The following is a 21,534-nucleotide window of genomic DNA, read 5'->3' as shown; positions in this document are numbered from 1 at the left end:
TTTACCCTTGGCCAGGTCTGGTTAAATAATGGCTCTTTCTTATACTTTCCCCCTCTCTCCATTTCCTCTCATTCATTCTTCTTTTCATTTTCCTTTCATGATCTTTTTGGCACCGGCACCCAAAATGTCACCTCCTCAAAGTGACCCCGAATTTTCCAGTGTCACCTACGGGGCTGCGGGAGCGCGGGCGAGGCAGACGGGTGGGAAAACATGGAGCTGTTATTCAGCGGGGCTGGAGCTCTGAAAGGAGGAACAAAACCACCTTTCTGCTGCTCAGCATGGCTGTATTGAGTCCAGGAAAGCCTCAGAGGCTGCTGCTACATTGTCAGCCGAGCTTGGGCTTGTCCCAGAGCCCGAATTCACCCAGCACCCCACAGGGCTCGTGCAGGAGGGTGCTCTGCCCCTTCTTGGGGTCCCCTCCTCTGCCAGAGTGATTTTTATGTGTTGAGCAGCTCTAACAATGGTCTGAGGGTGAGGCATCACGGGGAGATGAGGGATGTGAGGGTGCCTCCACCCTCCCAGCCTCTTCTCCCCATTCCCAGCTCCCTGTGCTGCTTCTGCCCCTCCAAACCCAGGGCACACAGGTGCAGAGCAGCATCCCTCAGATGAGGATTCAACCTCACAGCCATTAAACGCTCTCACCTGCCTCTCATGGGCTCCCTGATCCCCCTCCTCTCCCTGCTCCTCTCTCCTACCCTCAGTCACTCCTCCAGCCTCACGAGCTGCCCTCCTGCCAAGCCCTCCACCAGATTCAGCGCAGTTCCCTTCCTCGAGCTACTTCACGGGCTTTAAAAATCGGGAATTAAGAAACCTGTAAGTTGCTGCTTTATCTCATTATCTCCTGTTTTGCATTTTAATGTGCCTGCTCTAAAAAAGCCCTCATTGATATTCCGGTTCGGCATGTGTTTGTTTGTGTCTCTTGGGAAAATTGGCTACAGATATTACTAAGTCAAAAACACACACAGGAGAGTTTGCTGCATATTTTCCTTTCCTTTTTTTCCTTCTTTGAAAGAAGATGGTATCTTCTTCACTTTCTTGAATAGCAACAGAGTGGAAATGGTGGGATTTGGAGGCAGCTCAGGATGTAGGATGTAATGCACTGATCTTGGGGTCTCTGGCTCTGTGTGTGAACTCCGGGGTTCTTCCTCCTCACCCTGCAAAAGGACCCTGCTTTGAAATGCCTGGCATCCTCCTACAGCTTCCCAGCCATGCAGCACCTCTTCCCAAATCCTCAAAATCACAGGGACAACCCCAAAGGCCAAGCCTCGGGGCTCCAAGGCCGGTGTTGAACCAGAGGTGATCCCAAAGGCCGGTGTTTCCTGCCAGTCTGGGAGGGTGGCTCTGGCAGGAGTGTCCCACCACAGCCTGTGGGTTCCTAGGAATGTGCAGAGGAGCCTGGAAGGGCTGGGATGGTCTGTGGGTGGTTGGGGAAGAGGCCACGTGGGCAGAGGCAGGTGCATTCCAGCATTTCCCTGGCTCCAGCAGCAGCTCCGAGCTCGGCACAGGTCCTTCTGGAAAAGTACAGGGGACTTTATTGGGATGGTGCTCCAGGAATATGTTGCCAGGGCTTGGTTTTCCTCTCCCTTTTGAGGTGAAAAATGAGCTCTTCTGCCCTCTGTGCAATCATTAAAATCCCTCTGGTGCTGCTCTCGAATTGTGGTTTAACTGCAATGCTCCTGACATGTTTCCACTGCTGCTTCCTGCTATAATCCTACAGTTAGGGGGACTTAGGATGGGAGAAACAACCCTCTGGAGGTGGTGATGCCTCTCCACCAACTAGAGAGGGAGTTTAAATAGCTGCTTCAGACTAGACATTTAAATTTTTAGGGGAATAAAATTTACATGAGGTGAACCCCAGGTTGGCTGCTTGGGAAATCTGTGTCAAGCAAATCTTTGAAGAGGTTTTTAAAAATGCAGTTGTTTTCGACATCTCCTCGAGAATCATAAATGTTAAAAGCACTCCTGTCAGCCTGGGACTCAGCAGAGGGGGACTTCTTGGTTGGATCTCCCTGGTTTTTGGCACTGCGTTCTGTACAGGTGGCATTTTTGTGGTGGGAGGGGAGGATCTGCATTAAGAAATGAAGATGTGCTGAGTACTTTGTCAGCTTTAGGGTTTATCTTGAGCAGGGGATGACCTGGAAACACCTGTCACATCACAGAGATGCTGAATAAGCCAGCAGAGGCATGTTCCCACCCAAAAGATGTTGTCACAGGTCCTGAATCACCTTCCTTGATTATTGCTCTGGTGTAAGCAGTGATGCAAGACCCCAGCTCCATCCCACTGACACATCCAGGTGTCCCTTGCTGCCGCTTCTGCTGCTCTCTTTGCAGCTTTGAGCAGTGTCCCAAACTCTTCTGGCAGCCTCTCCTTCTCCCCTGAGGCATCGGCAGCAAATGAAGGCGTTTCAGCAGAGCTCCTCTCTGTTCCTGTGCGAGCAGCTCGGTGTGGCCGATGGCAAAGGCTGCAGGGACAAACTCCTCACCCTCATTTCTCTTCAGGGGCCCAGTGCAGGAGAATAAGCAGGGATTTTTCACACGGAGTCTGAATTCCAGGGCTGGATCGTGTCTTCGGACCCCTCTGCACTGCACTTCCAGCCACCATCCCGAAGCTCTCCCGGGGGACGGTGGTGTGGAACAGAGGCACATCCCAGGGCTCAGGGTGCCCGCATTAGCCCCCATCTCGGTGCCAGCAGAGACCCTTCCCACCTTTGTGCTGTGTCACTTCTGAAACCACTCCAGGTCCCTTTTGCTGCTCTGCTTTTGGAAGGAGTAAACTCACAAGCTCCTCAAAATTAGGCTTCGTTTTCAAATCCCGAAATACAGGGCTCCCTCTCCCCTGGCAGTGACATTCCCTTCGTCTCCAGCACGCTGTGTTTGTGTGAGGGCAGGTGGGACATGGACCCGCTCACCTCCAGCGAGCACCTGTAAGTCCTGGCAGCGTTTTGGCCCCCAGCCCACACCTGGGGACACATTTGGAGCCAGCCCCTGGCAGCACCCAACCCCTGCAACCCCTCTCAGCACACCCTGCCCTGATGTGAGGCACCATTGTGCTCTAACATTTCACTGCCAGGATTCCTGCCTTTTTATTTGTCGTGGGTGCTTTTTTCTCTCTCTTTTAATGATCTTCTTATTTTCTTTAAGTGTTTTGATACTTCCAGTGGGACCACTGAAGGCAGGGCCTTTCCCTGCTGACCACCCTGACACTGTAGCCCCTGTCAGGGCTGCTGTGGGCAGGAAGGGGGAATAAATGGGAAGTGCAAGGGAAGAAATGGCACCGTTGCCAGATGCTCCAGCAAGGAAACACTTGGGGACCCTGTGATTTGTCCCTGCTGTGTGGCAGAGGCTGCTGTGCACCGACAGCACCCCAGCCATGCACTTAACTGACTTTAAAAGCGACCGAGGTGAAGTAACCCTTCTTTATTTTTATTTTTTTCCTTTAAATACCGTGTGGTGCCGAACTGAAATTGCAGCCAGCTTCTATTTTCAGAGGGCTCAGTGAGAGAATGTTTTTATCTGGAGATACAATGACTGTCGCCCTGTAGCCTGCAGTTCCCATGCTGGTGCTGCCAGGGCCCATGAATGCATGCTTTATGAGCTGCTCTCGCAGGTGTTCGGGGGGCATGTAATCACTAATGAATGCTGGGGACACACAAACTCGGGGCAGGCTCTGGCACAGCCAGCCAGGCCAGGCTTTTTTTATCACTCTGTGAGAAAAAGCAGGAAAAAAAAAAAAAAGGTCCAGAGCTTTTCCTTCAAGAGCTCTCCCAGCCTCTGCCCAGCTTGGTGGTCACTCACTCCATTTACACCCACCCAGATAGAAGTTTGGGCATGGAATTCAATGTTTTGGGGTTTCTTTTGCCTCCCTGAAGGAGGAATCCCAGAGTGGGCAATGCTTCCGTCCACGTGGAGTTTGCAGGGGTTGATCTTGAGGATTTTGTGCTTTTTATGCTCCTGTCTCTCCCCATGCCAGGGCTGGTGCATAAAATAAGGAGCAGTGACTTCAGGAGGAGCGCAGCCCTCGGAATAACTTGGAATGCGTGTGTTATGGACGGGGCCTGTTATGATAATGATGATTAATTTGCCATTAAGCCTGTCTGATCCTTCCCCCTGTCCCACCCTCCCCAGGCACAAAGGGACAGGGACTGAGTTGCAGGGGCAGTTTGGGCTTCGGCAGGCTGGGCTTTCAAGCCTTTGGCTCTGCAGCCAAACAACGCGCTCTGAACAGAGTTCTGGGTGAGGAATAACAACAAAAGCAACCCCAAGCAAGGCAGATTTTAAAAAGGGAGAAAATCTCTGTGATTTTTAACTCAACAGCCCAGAAAAGGAGGGGAAACGAGTTTATTTTGTAACTCTCAGCCAGAATTGTTGGATAAGTGACTTAAGCCCTCCTGGCTCCAAGGAGAGCAGAGGTGAGACACCAGCAGTCACACACCAGGTTTGCTGATAAGCAGCCTCTGGCTTGGGTTTTGCTCTGGGAGGGAACAAGGATTCTCCAAGCCGGGAAATGCCAGAGTGTTCCCACAAAATTGGCTTGGAGTCACTTTTGGCTCGGAGAATCTGAGCTCCAGCTCACCTGTGGCTGCTACAGGTAGGGCGGAGGTGGCCACTGATTGCTGAACTGCTGGGTCTCAGCGTGGCCAGGAAGTTCAGGTGCACAAGCTGGATGTGAATCCTACCTGGACAAAGTGGCAGGATTTCCCCTGGGAAAACTCCCAGTGATTCCTGGTTTTTATTATTATTATTGTTGGTTTCATTTAAATGCTCTGTGGGAAGAGAAGAGCCCCCAAGTTATGATGACTTTTATCAGTCAGTGTCAGGTTAACAGCTATCTATAAAGCCATACATCCTTCAGCCTGAAAGGAAGATACTATTTTGGAAAAAAAAAAAAGAAAAATTAATATTCAGGGTGTGCAGCCTGAGCCAGTGTTTTTATTTGTGCTCATATTTTTCACTGCCTTTCTTTTACACCTCAAGGACACATTTATGATCTCCTCATGGTATTTCACTTCTGAGGTGATGGTGATGCCTTGAGAAAAAACAGATCTCACATTAATTTGGCCCCCATTAGAGTGCTCGTGGAGCAGGGAAATGCGAGTGCAGCTCTCGGATCCCTGGCTGCATTTATCAGGAATTTGCCATTTTGGTGCTTTATTTCTGCAGTGCCAATGCACACAAAGGCCTTGGGTTGGGGCAGCACAAGTTTTCCTTAGAAATAAAGGCAGAGGGAAGCACTCCCCCCCCTCCTGGAAGTGGCACCCCTGAAGAATTACCCAAAAATCCAGGATGCTGTCTGAAGGGAAAAGAAAGCTTTGTGCGTGTTTAAAAGTGTGGGTTTTACCCTGCAGAGGAGGAGGCAGAAATGCTGAGGTGGTCTGCTAATAAATGAGGGTAATTAGTGATGGGGAAGGATAACACCTTGCACTCACAGGGTATCTTTCTCATTAGGGACTGGGCTGGTGGTGTGGTGTCTCCTCTAGGGCTGAGGGAAATGGGTGCTGGAGAAGCCCAAGGTCATCTGCAGAATTGGTGGCACGGCAGGAAAAATAATCATCACCCCCCAAGTGCCAGAAGATGCTTTAACCCCCAGGAAATGCAGTTTTTTGGCTGAATATTTTTAATTTTTTTTTTTTTTTTTTTGAGAGCTCTCTGGCTCTTTGAGCATTTTTCGAGCAGCAATGCAGCACCTGTAAAATAGCAATTCTCCCAATTTCCATGAGAGAAGTGACTCACGCAGGGAGGAGATCACCACACCTTTCACAGCTCTCCAGCAGGAGGTTGGCAATGTCTGGGTCAGCTCAGGAGCAGCAGACACAGGGACCAGAGGCACACAGGGGTCTAAACTCAGGGCACCAAATTCCCAGTGAGGACACAGCTCTGTCTTGACATGGAAAAGGAATTTCTCTGTCGTTTGTCACAGTCTTGGCTTTTCTTGGCTCATTCCTGGAAAAAAGAGAGCACCCAACAAGCAAAGACAGACAAGGTTTGGTTCAGGGAAGGATGAATTTCCCCAAGCCGCATGGTGGCACCAAGTCTTTGCCTGAATTTGAATTTACTCCTTCGCGTTGTGTCACATCCAGCTTTCCTCAGCCATCATTTTCCCAGGATGTGAGCACCCTTTCCCTCATTCCTGCAAGCTCCATCCTCTCCAGTTAGGAAAAGGGCAGAAATCCTCCAGGCTCTGCCCCACTACCCTGTTCAGCTCGTCACCCGCTGCTGGGTCTCTTTCTGCAGAGCTCATCATCACCCCAGGTCTTGTTTATGCTTTGGAATATTCCTGCCTCTGTCCGATATCTCGTACTTTTATCCCTGTTGGATTGCAGCCAGTTATTTCAGACGATTTTTCAATTTATCCAGATAATTTTGAAGGCTAATTCTGATCTTAACATTCTGGTGGGGCTCTCCCAGCTCTGTGTTGCCCACAAATTTAATAAACAGACTCTCTGTCAAGGTCAGCATGGAAAATGTGGAATAGAAACAGAAGCACAAAATCCTCCTTCAGTTTGACACCCACCACAGCAAAATTTTCCCCAAATCATGCTGGTTTCAGCATGGAGGGAATGTAATTTCTGCCTGAAAAAATTCCGAGCTTGCAGCTCTCCCAAACACTTCCAGCTCTGCTTTGTTGTCAGATCTGTGTCTCACCTTAAAATTAAAACAAAAAATACGACTGAAGCACTATGAGATTTTTAAGCAGCACCTTTCCACTCCCAGGTAATGGGATATACATTCTGGAGATGACATTTCCATTCACAAGGATCTCGGGATCCACCACAACTCTCCCTGGAATATTTCCCTACCTCCAGGATGAGGTGGAGCAGCCATTTTAATGCTGCACCATTTAAACCCCCCGCACATGATTCCCTCCCGAGCCGTGGGGTTTGGAATTCTGGGGAGCCACAAACTTCTCGGGCTGTAATCAGTTCCTTCCTAACTCGAAGCCGCCTCAAATTATAAATTGCTTCCCTCACCGATGCAAAATGCGGCGGCACAATGTGGTGATTGATGCTATAGAGGAAACTCTGGTACAGTTTGCACGCTCTCAAATGTAATCCTGGTGCAGGTGGGGGACTGAAGCACGGGGTAAATGCAGCTGATTAGATATTTTGTCTCATTCAGGAGCCTTTTCTGCCAGCACTATATGACTGAATGCATATTGCATGAGGGGCCTGTTCCAAAGTCCATTGAAATGGAGTGAAAGGCTCCCGTTTTTCCCTCGGCGTGCTTTGGAGCAGGGCAGGAACACTGTCAGGCACACACAACAGAGATGTTGCGTTTCGGTTTGAGGGGGACTGGCTCTCTTAATGGCAAAAACAAATGTTTTCCCCGTGATGTGTGGAGCCCTTAACGACAGCAATTCCTTGGGGAGCCCCGGGATTTGCAAATATTGAATGTATTTCCATTTTGTGGGAATTGAAGGATGGAAAATTAAAGGAGGTGGCCAGGTCCTTAGAGAAGAGCTGGAGCCTTGACCTCTGCTCTAGCCTGGGACACTTGTCCTGGCAGCAGTGCAGCGGGAATGTGGCTGGGATAATGCTCCTCACTTCCAGCGCCATTCCTGCTTGGGAAATGCCCTTTCCTTGCTCATCCAGTGTGTGACTCCAGCCAGGTTGTTGTTAGTCCAGGTAGGGAAGAGCTTGTGCCACACCAAAAGGCAGCACAAACTAGGAAACTCGCAAGAAAAATACAGTGTTGATGTTTTTGGGGTCTTTTCTGGGGGCAGTCCCAGCAGGAGCCTCATCCCTCATCCTGTCCCAGCAGCGCTGCACCCTCAGCTGGTCCAAGCGCAGGGCTGGGCCCAGGAATTCCTCTGGGAGCCCAGACAGGAGGTGAGAGGGCAAGGAATTGCCGAGCTGGGTTGATTTTCCTCTGCGGTTCCCAGCCATGGATGCGAATTTCTCTGTTTTCTGCAGAAAAACCGCTTCTCCTCGCTTGCATTTCTGTGTTGCCAGCGCTGGAGACGAGCAATGCTGGCTGCACCAGTAGCCGCTCCTGCTCTGCAGAGGCTACACCGAGACACAAAAGGCACGGGCAGGGAATTTAATCACTTTTTGTGGGGATCTGGAGCCCGCAGGTGGGACAGACATAGGGCACTGCTGCCGAGGTAGGAGGAGGATCCTTACCCGCATCCCTGCGAGCATCTCAGGGTGTTTTAGCCCGAGGGAGGCACCAGGGGCTGGGGAGGGACCCTGCCACGGGCTGGCAGCCAGGTCTGTGTCCCCTGCCGGCTTGAGCTGGGTCTGTGCCTCCCCTAAACGTGCCGCATTTATCCGTGCGGCGTCTCTCCTCCTCGTGCCCCTTTCTTTTTTCCTCCCTCCTCTCGCCTTTTATAGTCACGTCAGGCACGGCTTCAAGGGGCGAGGGCAGCTCGCCAGAGCCTCCGACCTTCCCCTGCCAGCGCCCATCGCTGTCGGGAGCCGAAAATTGAGCCCGAGCGCCGGCTCTGGTGCGGCTCTCGCGCAGGGAAATGAATAAATAACCGGATAAATAAAGTGGAGGGCACCTCGAGCAGAACGCCGGTGCGTGGCTGGAGGTGCAGCCACCCCCTCGCAGCCCTCACCGGTGAGCAGTAAATGGAACTTTGTTCCCTCTCGGAAGGGTTTTTCCCCCCCTCATTTGCTGGTTTCTAGCGGTGCTCGAGACCTCCAAGAGGTCTGGGCGCAGATTGCAGTGACTCCCAACCTGGCTCCGGCTCTTTGTGCCAGTGGGGCATTATCTGCGGCTTTCCTTCTTTTTTTCTTCTCCCTCTTTCTTTAAAAAGCCATCAAACAGCGCGTACTATTCAGTGATTAAGATTATTTGGGTTCACTTCAGTCCTGGCACGGTGCTAATAAAAAAAAAAAAAAAAAAAAAAAGCCCGACCCAGCGTTAAAGGGTTTGTTCTCTCATTTGCAGAAGGAACCGTCTCACTATGGGAATGAACAATTAACAGCGTTTAAATGAGCTGAACTTGGTCCTTTTCTCCCATTGTCTTTGTGCCTTTTGAATCATCTGGAATTGGATTTTCTCCGCTGTCTATTTTCCGGTGCGCTAAAATGTTTTACATAAATCATAGAGCCCAGCCCCGAGCCGTAACCCCCTCGTCCCCTGCAAAAACCACGAACATGTTGTGCTTAATCACCTGGATCTGTTGCACGATTGCCATCTTTGCTGATTATGATTTTTTTTTATTATTATTATTCCCTGCCATTTTTTTTTCCTTAAAGGAAATACAGCAGAGGGATGGGGAGGGCGTTCTCTCCCCGGTTCCGTATCCGCAGGCATTGCTGCCTTCATTAATTAAAAATGATAGCGAGGAGAGCGAGCAGAGGGGTTTGATCTTTACATGGGAAAGGCAGCGTGGAGCCTCTTCTAAACCTTTTGGCGACGGATTTCAACTCTTCTCTCACGCTGCAACCCCAACGGGCTGCATCTGTATATTCAATATATATATGTATATATATATATATATAAAATTTAGGGTTTTTTCCGAGGTATATTCAAATATAAATATGTTGAGTATATGAGTATATTGAGTATATAAGTATATTGAATGTATAAGGGTATTGAGCATATAAGTACACTGAGTATATAAGTGTATTGATTATATAAGTATATTCAATATATAAATGCATTGAGTACGTATTAAATCCATAGGTGTATTGTTATAGTATATATATTATATATAGTATATATAGTATATATATACTATATATAGTGTATAGATATTATATATAGTATATATAGTATATATATATAATATATATGATATATATATTATATATATTATATATATACAATATATATAATATATATATCATATATATAATATATATATATATTATATATATAATATAGAGTTATATTAAATACCCCAGGAAAGGGATGTGACACGGAAACCAGGCAGCTCGTGGTGGTTTCAGCGCCTGTCGGGTGATGCTCAGGGCGGGTTTATCGTACCGGGACAGCCCGAGCGGTGGCGGGGCGGGGTCAAGAGGGGGATTTGGGGCCTCGGCCGGCCGTGCCCGAGGGAATGGGCCGGGCCAGGGGCGATAGGAGCCGGGTCGCCCGGGCCGTCCGGGCCGTCCGTGCGCGCTGCCGCCGCGGCGGGGCCGGCGCACCTCAGATGAACCCGGCGGGGCCGCCCCTGTTGCCAGGGCGGGGCGGGGAAGGCGCGCGCTGATTGGCTGCGGCCCCGCGCCGGCAGCCAATGGGAGGGCAGGGAGGAGGGATGCGCGCGGGGCGGGGCGGGGCGCGCGCCCGAGGCGGGGCCCGGGTCCGGCCCCATCCCGGGAAGCGTGAGATGATATCCCGGGAATGCTGAGATTGATATCCCGGGATCCTGAGACAGATATCCCGAGAATGCTGAGATAACCTGGGATCCTGAGATAGATATCCCGGGAATGCTGAGACAGCTATCCTGGGAACCGTGAGATGGTATCCCGGGAATGCTGAGATATGCCGGGAACCGTGAGATACATATCCCGGGAATGTTGAGATATCCCGGCATCCTGAGACAGATATCCTGGGAATGCTGAGATAGATATCCCGGGAACCGTGAGATACATATCCCGGGAATGTTGAGATATCCCGGCATCCTGAGACAGATATCCTGGGAATGCTGAGATAGATATCCCGGGAATCGTGAGATATCCTGGGATCCTGAGACAGATATCCCGGGAATGCTGAGATAGATATCCCGGGAATCGTGAGATATCCTGGGATCCTGAGACAGATATCGCGGGAATCGTGAGATATCCCGGGATCCTGAGACGGATATCCCGGGAATCCTGGCACATCCCCGAGTCCTGAGACATCCCCGGGTCCACCCCTATCCCGGGATCCTGAGACATCCCGGGATTGCTGAGATATTCGGGGGATCCTGAGACATCCCGGGGTTGCTGAGATATTCGGGGAATCCTGAGATATCCCGGGATTGTGAGATATCCCCGGCATGCTGGGACACCCCGGGGTCGTGCCGCATCCCCCGGCCCTGCCCACCCCATCCTGTGGTTCTGTGACTCTCTGATCACTGGCATTAATTCCGTTAAGTTTTCCCTAGGCAAAGGGGAGAAAGCTCCGCGGTGCTGCTGTAACTCCATGATGGACCATCCTGGGATGATCTTTAAGGTCCCTTCCAACCCAAACCATTCCATGCAGGCGGGAGGAGACGGGAGAGCAGCTGGTGGGAAAGCTCAGTTCCCAACCCTGGAGAAAATCCATCAGGATCCCGCTCTGTGCAGAGGTCTTTGAGCAGGAAGTTCCACTTTATGGCGTGTAACCGAGCAGGACCCCGTTGTTTCAGACCCTGGCCCTAAACCCGTCCCTGTTTGGGCTGTCAGCAGTGTCTGAACAGAGGAACAGCCTAGCAAGCAGATTTGCCTGCCTCTCCTCCTGAGCTCTTTGCTGTCGTGATGCTGCCGCAGCAGAGATGGTTTTCTTATATAACCACCCGGCTTTTCCACAGCCATCCCCCTTCCCACGGGAGCAAAGCATCGCCTGGGTCATCAAATCCAGTCCTCTGCTTGCCAGCAGCCACAGCCCATCTCGGAGAGGGATGGAACTCCCTCTCCAACCTTGCTGGGGCTGCTGCCTCTCCTTTTCATCTCTTCCTGCTCGCTGCTTTTCCTGAAAAGTCATCCCAGCCTGTCCCTTGTCAGCCAGGAGCCCCAGTCCACCATAGGGACACACGGGTTACCTCCCATGACTCTGCAGTGGCTCGTGGACCTCCTTTGTGGCCACCACTGAGGTGCTTTTGCAGAGCTGGGCATGCCCCAGGGTGGCCCAGGGGGTCAGTGGTCCAGTTAACAGAATTACGGCATTTTGGGGGTCTGAAAGTTGGTGGTGGCTTCCATGAATCCCCGTGGGGTGCACGGCAAGAAAGGTGACTCCTGGCTCTCCTCATGCCAGGAGTCAGGAGCATCTCCTTGGAGCTCCATACTCCGGTCTCACCCTCTGAAAAGGCAGCAGGTACCGTGTGGGCCAGCTGGGAAGGTGTCAGGGCTGTAGGATGGAAGGAATAAATGCCCTGACCTCCCCAGCACAACTCCTTCCCTCACTGGAGGATGGCTCATGCTTTGCAGCCCAGACAGAAACCCCACTGGTCCTTGGGGACTCCCCCATTTCATTCCTACCAGCCCAGAAGCACCAGCTCTGACCTCACCAATTCCACTTTTCAGAGCATTTGCATTCGTGGCCCATGTCCAAAATGTTTTTTTTTTTTTTTTTAATTTTCTCTGTGTAACCAGAGCTCATCCCTAAAGCAGCCAGTTAACCCTTTCAGTTCTCTGTCCTCCCAAAGCAGAGCTGGTTTTGGTGGGTTTATATGGATTTCTCCAGAGGGTGAGGTGTGCTGTTGCTGTTGGGGTGCACATGGATGTGTAGGGGCAGCCCAAAGTTTGCCCTGGCTGAGTCATGGAGCGAAACCCTCATCACATCCCCATCCACCGCCCACAGCCACCTCTGAGCAGAGCCCGCAGGGCTGCGTGGCCGGGGGAAACTTCAATTTCCAGGCTCATCGTGTTAAAATAAATGAACGTCCACGTAAGAGGCTGTGGGGGTGAGGAGATGGAACACAGACACACAACCCGGGGCCCTTCTGCGGAATTAGGGCAAAAATCTGGCCTTGTTTATTCTCATGTAAATTCAGAGTAAACCCAGGCGATTTTGTCATCCTGCGCTCTGACGCATTACTGTAAATGCTACTTTCGTAACTCTGCCATTATTTATGAGCATTGCTGCAGTGCTGTGTGAGATCAGGGCAGAGTTATGCCTGGTCACGTGCATGTTTTAAGGGCCACAGCTTGGACGTTTGAGTAGAGGAGACAAAGGCAGTCGATCATCTTCATTTCACAAATAGGGGCGTAGGATTACATGATCTGCTGGAGAGCTTGCAGGAAGCCGGTGTCTGGTCTGGACAGGAAACGGTTTTCCTGTCCTGAAAAACTTTTCATAGTAGAGGGGGGGGAAAAAAAAAAGTCCTGTTTGATGTTTGGGGTGAAGGGTTTCAAGGGCAGGAAAATGTGATCGGTAACTGTCCGATGAGGGTTTCAGACTTGAGCCCCAGGTCTGCAGGGAGCAGACAAGGGATGCAGCCTTGCAATTGCTCACTGCAAGTCAGCAGCTTTCCCCTAGCTGGAGGGGTTTATGGATCATCCTGTCCATCAGGGCAGGCAGATTTTCTATCCGTGATCAATGGGGATTGCTTGAGCAGGACGGATTCATGCTCAGGACTTGAGGTTTTATCTGCTGCATCACATCCAGAGGATGATGGAAAAGAGAAATAAAAAAGGGGTTTGAGCTGGCAGGACAAAGGCAGTTAGAGGAACAAGCAGGTCTCCAGATGAAAGGCTCTATATGTGCTCTGTGTGTATTCTCTGTAGAACATCACCTATTTAATCATCTTCTGCATCAGAAGGGGTTCGGTTGAACATTCCCACCCCCTGCCCCGGCTCTGGCTGGCATTGCCCTTTGTCCTGGAGCTGCTGGGAAGGATTTCCCTTAAGGCTGTGCCAGCTTCTCCATCTCCAAGCTGCCAGCCTGTGCTACCTGCTCCTCAAAGACTTGTGGCTCAGTCGGTTGTGACGTGCCAGGATATCTGTTGCTGGCATTCAAGGACTTCCTCCTCCTGCTTTATTTTGCCATATTATTTTCCTCTCTTGAGCTGGAGGACAGAAATCACAGAGGACAAATGTAAGTCCCTGCCTTTCTCCGAGGAGGTCACTTGTGCAGCGCTCACGCTGTCCCCGCCTCTCCTTAATCCCACGGCTCTGCACAACTCCTCACCCCCCGTCTGACTTTTCCATCTCCAACCACAGCGTCTGCTCAAACCACATCAGGTGAATGCAGCGCCTCACTATCGACCTAGGAGGGGAAAATGACTTTCTAATCTGTTGAAGAGCAGTGTTTCCTTCTCAAATCAGCCTCCTCCTCCTGTGCAGAACCCAGGAACGAGGAGGTATCAGCCCATATACTGCAGAGGAGCAGCCTTTGTTGTGTGTGGGTACTGCAAAATCCTTGGGAGTGCTGAGCAGGTATCTTTCAGAGGGGAAAAATTTAAAATAAAAAGGCAATTAATTAGACTAAATAAACATATATTAGGGTTCAAAATATGCACAGCCAAAATGAAAGTCACATTCTGGTTCATTAAATCTGAAAAGACTTCACACGTTTTAAGCCTGTAATCATGTTCACAGATGCAGCATCCCCTCCCCAACCTGCCCCCCCTCCCGCAGATTTCACACCTTGGGAATGGCTATTGTAAAAAAAAAAAAAGGAAAAAAAGGAGCAGGGGAAGGTTTGCTGCTGCAGGGCACGGGCAGGAAAATCAGTGTTTGCTGTGGCATCTCTGTCGTGTCAGCACCGGCAGGGCGAGGGCTGGGTTCAGGTGCTCGAGGAGGAGGAGGCACAAAAATCTCAGCCCCGCTCTCCTTCCCCACCTTCCTCCCGCCCGAGCCGGGGGTCTCTCGCTGAGTTCCCCCGCTGCTCCCAGGCTTCTCCCCCTCCCCTGGAGGGTGGGATGTTACCAGGGAGCTGAGCTGCAGAACATATGGAAACGTCATGCGTGTATATATAGGAGAGGAGCGAAAATGGATGCTCTTGGGTACAATAAACATTAGTGTATCTGCGGGGGGGGGGGGGGGGGGGGGGAAGAACCTCAGCTATTTGCGCCGCTTTGGTGGATGTTTGTCGGGGGGGTTTCACTGCTGTTTGGAGCCATAAATGCATACATATAATTTAGTTGAATTAGGAAGTCTGTGGAAGCCGGGAGTCATTCTTTGCGTGGAAATTCTGCTTTATTCCGAAGCAGCACAGTCAGAAAGGAGGATGTTGTGACTGCGTGCCAGCAGATATTTGTAAGGAGACATTTTGAAAATCTGAAGGGAGCAGTGTGAACGTTTTCAAGATGTTGGGGCTTGTTCTAGGATACCTTGGTGATTCAGTGCTTTCTTCTGGCTTTAGGTAAAATGAGATCAAAATTCAAATGTTTCTGGTGTGCAAAATCTCACCAGCAGCTTCGTGCACTCATTTATTTTTTTTAGTATATTTTTTTTCTGATTTTTTCAAATATCTAGTGGAGGTTTCTCTCTACCCCAGTGTGTGTGCTATTCAACAGGATGCCAGCTCCCTGGGCTCCAGCTCCCTGCGTTCTCCCTTTCTCAGGGAAGCAATCCCAAGGAATTTGCTGCAGTTCCTCGGGGAAGTAAGAAAGCTCAGCGTAAGGTGCCTTACACAGAAACCTGGGTATCATATCAGGCTTTCCGTGCCTGGATATCTTGATCAGTTTAAGCTGATTAGAAAAGCTCCTCGGTTCATTCTTGGGCAAGCTGGAAAACGATCCCTGCTTTGTATAATGAAGTATGTTATCTATCCTGCCCTATAATAAATCCAGAGCGGGGCTGCAGGGGGATTGTCATCTGGTCTAAATTAGCGTTGCTCCGCTGCTGCCGACGGAGCCCTGACAGTGCTCACCAGGTGAGGATGTGGCCCATTTAGGGAGTTCCCGTGGGGTTACAAAAGCAGCATTGAGGACCACAATTTCAGAGGAGGAAAGAAGCCAGGAAAGGAACAGGACAGCTTGCAGGGAATCTTAAATGACATTAATTGAAATCTTATCACTTCCTTCATCTTAAGGTGAACCCGGGGCACAATAAAGAGCAATTATCTGCCATCTTCCTTCATCTGTCCCAAGTGCAAGGAGGGGAAGAGTATATCCATCACTCTTTCTGCTCTACCTTTTTTTTTCCCAGAGACAATCCGATATATTTACAGACCTGTCACCCCTTCAAACCCCTCCTTTCACGGGAGAGCTGAACAAAAGCAGGTAAAAGCAATGGAGCTTGGAAAAGAGAGGGGAGCTGGAAACTGGAACCCAGTGAAAATGGGGCCATCAGCCCTCTGAGAAGCCGCTGAAGGGACTTGAGTTACCACACGCCAGGGGAATGGCCACGAGAGGCTTGGCCGGAGGGTTGTGAGGTGGCAATAAATAGAGCTGTGCTCTAAAACCTGGAGCAATGTTTGCTGGAAGCTGAGAGAGGCAGGGAGTTCTTAACAGCTCATGGAAATTGGTGCAGCACCCAGCATGGAGACCACTGGCAGTTTTTTCCCCCAGGTGCCCTCATGAGGTGAGATGAAGGCCATGGTCCCATTTAAAGCATTAGCAGGGCTGGGAGCAATCCCTCAGCTCTTCAGGAGAGACCCAGAAGCTGGATTTCATCTTGGTAGACCAGAGGGAGATGGTTTACGCCCTGTCCTGTCGTGTTTTCTATCTATTCTGCAAACACACCAAGGACAGCAGTCCTGGGGCTGCTTACTCCGCAGAACCAACCCACACTTTCATTCAGGCAGCAGGGAGAGGATTCTCTCAAACCACAAGAGGAAAACATGACCAAAACCTTTGAGACGTCTGAACTGAAAGAGGAGCAGAAGGAGCTGGCCCTGCCCAGGTGTTTCCCTGGGGCTCTGTGTGGGGCCACGGCTTGTGCCCCCCACTCTCCCCAGCAGGTTTGAGAGGAGCAGGAAGGGGCAGTGACATCTGGAACGCCGAGTGCAGCCTGTGGCAAGAGTCAGGGTGTGAGAGGGGCAGGTTCCAGGCGGCTGGGTTTGGGCTGTGTGTACAGAAACTCCAAGGCCATGTTGCTTTCTGACAGCAAATCGATGCCGCTGTAAACACGAGAACAAAGGAGCTCGCAGAGGAGAGGGGGAAGGAACACGGAAAAGGGAGAGATGGAGAACTGCTCCGCAGCCAGAGCTGGAACAATGTTGGGAAAAGCTGAATGACTTCAGCACCTATTCATTCCCTGGCCAAAGCTGGTTGCTTGCCCATTCCCAAGGCCAGCGAGGAAGTGGTGGCCTCGAGTGGCTGAGGTGTGAGGGCACCAGCCAGGAGCAGGGAGTGACCCGGCTGCTCCCGATCCCTCTCCCAGGGTTTAGCAACTGTTCAATCCCCGAGGCCAGGGGCTGGATGAGGCAGACACTGTACATGTGCAGCTGGTTAGGGCTCAGTGTGCCCCTCCCCTGTGCAGCCTTGTGTCTCATGATGGATATCACTGGCAGGGTGAATTCCCATTCATTTGTCCCGTGGCTTCGGCACTGCGAGCGGTTTCCATACAGATCCCGCAGGAGAGAATACCGTGGAAAAATGGGGGTTTGGGAGCCAAGATGCTGGGATGTTCTTCTTCCCAGCTCTGCAGCAAAATAGACGATCTGGGGCCCGGCAGGTCTCAGTTTGGGATGGTGTCTGGCTCCTGACCCGATGTTGGGGTCATGTTGGTACATGGCTTTGGGGTTTAACCCGTTGCAGGCAGGCTGGTGGGGGGGGGGTGGTATTTAAGGCAGAATCGCAGAATTACCCAGGCCCTGTGCTGATCCACATGGCAGAAACACAGTTTTCCACCAGAACTGAGGGAGTGGGAATGCAGTCAGATGCTTTGCAGGTACAGCGTGACATTGGAAGGCTCAGCCCCGGATGAAAGCAGGTTTTCATGTTTGGTTGGGGTTTTAAGTTCAGCTATTTTCTCTGGCTGCCGCTGGGAAGGCCACATGGAAAAGCTTTAAGGACCCATCCAGGACGGGGAGAGGGAAGTTTGGAGCGCACAACTCAGCCCCTGAGCCTGCCCATCTGTAAAGAATCAGCATAACAACGCTTAATGTACTTCCCCAACATGGCAGTTGTGGGCCTTAATTAAACTGTGCAGAGTGCTTGGAGATCCTCAGATTAAAGGCTGTGTGTACAGTGAATTACAAAAGCAAACAACATGAAATTTTCCATGTGTTGTGCTAGAGCTGTCTTCGTTTACCAGAAACAAATCATTTAATGCACCTCTTACATGGAGCTTGTTTATACGGGACGCGCCTGTTATTCCAGTAGGAGGGAAATCTGCTAGTTTTGATTATTGTTTCTCAATACTTCACCCACAAAAGGCGTAAAATCTGAATATGATAACAAAATAATATGCTAATAAAATTTTTTGACTCTATATATGTGTAGTTAGCCCAGGGAAACGTCATCAGTTTTAACGGGCCTGAAAGATGGTGGGAGGTAAATTTAATATAGTATAAAAATAAAGGTAATCCCAGCAAAAGACAAGCGTGGAGCAGTCGCTGGAGTCACCACAGGCAGAGACAGAACATGTTTTGTGTCCAACAATAGCAGCGTACGTGACTTGAAATGCTCTTTCCTTATAAAACAAAATACCCACTGGTTTGGCTTATTAGTGCTAATCTTCAAAGGGAGAAGCAGTGCTGAGGTTCCTGGTTCAATTCAGAAGTTCAGCCCCGCTCTGGCAGCGCTGGCTTGACAAAGTGCCATTGTTGCCCACGGCCGGGGCCGTGTGTGTGAGGTTTAACCTTCTGCATTTCCCCTTTTCTGCTGCACGAGGAATGCCCAGAGCTGCGCAGAAAAATGTCTCTGATGTGTGGTTTACACGTGAAAATGCTGCATTTGAACTTGCACTGACTCTGCCCAGAGTGGATCGGGTTAAATGGACTATTACAATGGCGGGAGCTCATCTGGAACTAATAATTTTTGAGGCCACCAAAAGTAAAAAGTAAAAAAAAAAAAAGGTGGGGGGAGGAGGAGGAGGAGAGATCCTTTCGAGTTTGGTGGCCAGTGACTAAAGCTTCTGCTGCCATCTACTGCACATGGGTGGCAGTAGGGCCAGCTGGGAACTGCCCGCTTTGGACCGAACCGGCCAAAAAAACAGGTTAAAAAGTGAATTATGGGTTCTGGTACAGACAGAGCTGGTTCCCAGCTCTGCCCTCCCGCGAACGTATCTGGGGTCTGGCTTGGAGGGGTTTAGGACCGCTGGGAGCATCTGGTGGGGCTGTGCAGAAGGAGAGGAACGCGGTGCTTTCATCGCCACAGGTTTTGGGCTGCGCCCCTTGGCACCGTCACCCCTTGGCACCGTCACCCCTTGGCACTGTCACCCCTTGGCATTGTCGCTCCTTGTGCTTAGGATTCACCACCACGGCGGAAGTTTTTGGCTCTGGTTCTGGGGGGGGGTTGGGGAGGGGCGTTTACAAAACCCCCTGATCCATGGTGGGCGAGGAGGGGCTGCAGCACAAATCACCCGGCAAAACGGGCCGGGGTGGGCGACATCTGTTTTGTCTCAGCACGGGGGAGCGGGGCCGGCCGTGGTCCCACCCGCTGGACGAGGCTCAAGCATTACCGTGCTTGGCCAGACAATAAACGCAGCCTATTTATTTATGATGGCTGGACCCTTAGCAGGTCACTGGCACGGTCTCCAAGGGCGATGCATTCGAATCCCTCTCTGGATTTTCCCTCTTCCCATCTCTCCAGGCTGCCTTCTATTCTTTGTGCCTGCTCTCCCGGGAGATCTGGGCTCGGAACAAACAGCTCGCCATCCTTGTGGCTCTTGGTCGCGAGGTTAAATAAGTTTAGGAGGGAAAAGTACATTTGGAAATGGTGTTGATGCAGATGAGTGAGCCAAACACGCTATTGTCTTTACCAGCTCTGAGTCTGCTGTGGCAATTTCCAGGGTACAGAGACAGGCTGGCTGTGGGTTCCATAGAGCTACTGCAAAGGGGATGGGAAACCAAGCTGGTCCCGTGACTGAACACACAACTGGGATTTGGCCTCCAGGCTTCTGTTCCTGGCTCTCTGAGGGATCCCGAGAAAGCCCCGGCAGGGGGGAAGGAAAGCTGTGCCGTTTCAGAGAGCCAGGCTAACCCCAAAGGGGGCCGGCAGCACAGAAGGGGGAGCCTTTGGGGAGGGTGTTGGGAGAGGAACTGCGGCGCTGCTCTCCACTGGAGCTGGGGAAGGGGTGCTAACAAAGAGGAGATGTTTGGCCAGGGCTCCTCTCCAGCCTGCGGGGTGTGTGTGCTTCAGGAGCTGCCGGGCTGCAGGGGGGATGTTCTCACCCGGATCTTGGGTTTGGGATTCGTTTCACATAGGCTGTGGTGTCTTACAGTCCCAAGGCTCAGTGTGAGGCAGTCGCCGTTGAGTTCCCGTTATAGCAAAGAGAGTCTGACCTATTTTAGGATGAGGGAAGCACTCTCTGAACTGCTGTGCCTCATCCTTGGCTGCAGACAAGGCCTGGAGTGACCCTCTCAGCTTGGGCAGGGATGAATCCTGCACAGAGCCCAGGCCAGGAGGAACCTCCAACCTCTTCTCCATCTTCTTCTCGCTACCCTTGGGGATCTCAGGCTTGGGGAGATACAAAATGCACTGGCAGCCATTCCCTCAGTGTACAAAAACGACTGAGAATCAGTCAAGCCCCAAACTTCCATTCAGGTTCCAAATTCCTCCTTGGAGGGCGTCTGCTTCCCCCCCACTGGCTACAGAAAGATCCAGGGAAAATAAACCTTCTCTTTTGGCCAGGCCAGCCTGGAGATGAGAGGCTTGGTGACGTGAATATCACTTCTTGTCCACCTCTGCCTCAGGTCCTCCACCTCTAAAACGTTCCCCTCCTGTACTGCCAGTGTCCAGTTGTAGCTTCAGGATGAATTTAATGAACTCCTGCTCACTGAGTGTCTTCCTGGCCCTCTTTCCCAAACTGCTGTCTAGTTCCTTTTCTATGACCATCCATCATCCTGGGATTTTTTCCAGCACAACCCCACGCAGGTGCTCTGAAATAGAAGAGGCCAGGTCTGCTCCCTAAGTTGATCCCAAGTCTGCAGAGGCTGGAGAGAGAAAATCTTCTGGGCATGATGTCAGCCCAGCTCTGAGAGTTTGAGGATGTGGGCTTCTGGATGCCTGTAATTTACAGGAAAGAAATAAACCTCACATCCTGGAAGATGCCATTTTTCTTGCATCCCACACTTGGCAGGTTGGGAGGTTTGTGGTAGGAGCCAAGATGTTGATGGTTAGCATGAATCTTTCCTTCCCACAGACCTTCTCTTCCTTCCTTCCTTCGGCTGGGCTATCTGGGAGCTCTTGGCTCCTCCATCCCAAAATCCAGCTTGAGTTCTGCTGTGAAATCTCCTCAGTTATTTCATCTTTCCAGCTGAGAAAGGCTAAACACAATCGTTCAGGAGTCTGGCACAAGGCATTGGGAGTGCTTGCTCAAAGGAGGAGCAGTGAGCCAGAACTTCAGCTGCTCCCTCAAGATCAGAGCCCATCGATTTTGTGGAAAGCTTAACCCACGGTGGGAAGGGATTTTTTGCTGTCTTTCCACCTGGTTTCCTCGCTCCTGCAGGCAGGATCCACATCTTCCCCTCCCTGTGGTTGCAGGAAGCAGCCCCTGGTGTTATTTGGGGGAAAGAGGAGAATTTTTGGGAGCAGCAGAGTGAGGGGAGCCTGGATCCAGCTCCTGGATGGGTTTGTGCCTTGTGCTCCATCCAAAGCTCCTCCAGCAACTGGAATTTTCCTCTTTGATGGGTTCTCATCATGGTGGGGAAAAATGTTATAGCTTGCTGTGGTGAAGGTAGTAAAGGATTAGGGTGGAAATCTTCCCTATCCATAAAAACCTGCAGCTTTTGTTAGGAGAGGAGGCAAACTTTTATTCCATTGAAGTTTTCTCAGTGACAGCGCTGAGGCTTCAGAGTCGCGTGGCTTCCTCCAGCAGAAAGTAGGTGCCTGGGAATGAGGTGTAACTC

At 51.0% G+C, this 21,534-nt stretch overlaps 1 protein-coding gene across 4 annotated transcripts in view; it reads left to right on the top strand.

Annotated features, from left to right (window-relative positions):
* Window positions 1–21,534, top strand: part of LOC104692108 — a 95,025-nt gene that overhangs the window by 31,984 nt on the left and 41,507 nt on the right. Inside the window, exon 1 of one of the 4 annotated variants that reach the window (XR_005603626.1) lies at window positions 631–813. The exons of the other annotated variants lie outside the window; for them this stretch is intronic. The gene's annotated coding sequence lies outside the window, so the exon portion shown is untranslated. Of the gene's footprint in view, window positions 1–630; window positions 814–21,534 lie in introns of those variants that run through there. 4 annotated transcript variants of the gene reach the window in all.

The sequence above is a fragment of the Corvus cornix genome, chromosome 24 (assembly GCF_000738735.6).
Source record: "Corvus cornix cornix isolate S_Up_H32 chromosome 24, ASM73873v5, whole genome shotgun sequence".
NCBI lineage: Eukaryota > Metazoa > Chordata > Aves > Passeriformes > Corvidae > Corvus > Corvus cornix.
Note: the sequence above shows the minus strand (reverse complement) of the source record. Positions and strands in the feature narration are given on the sequence as shown.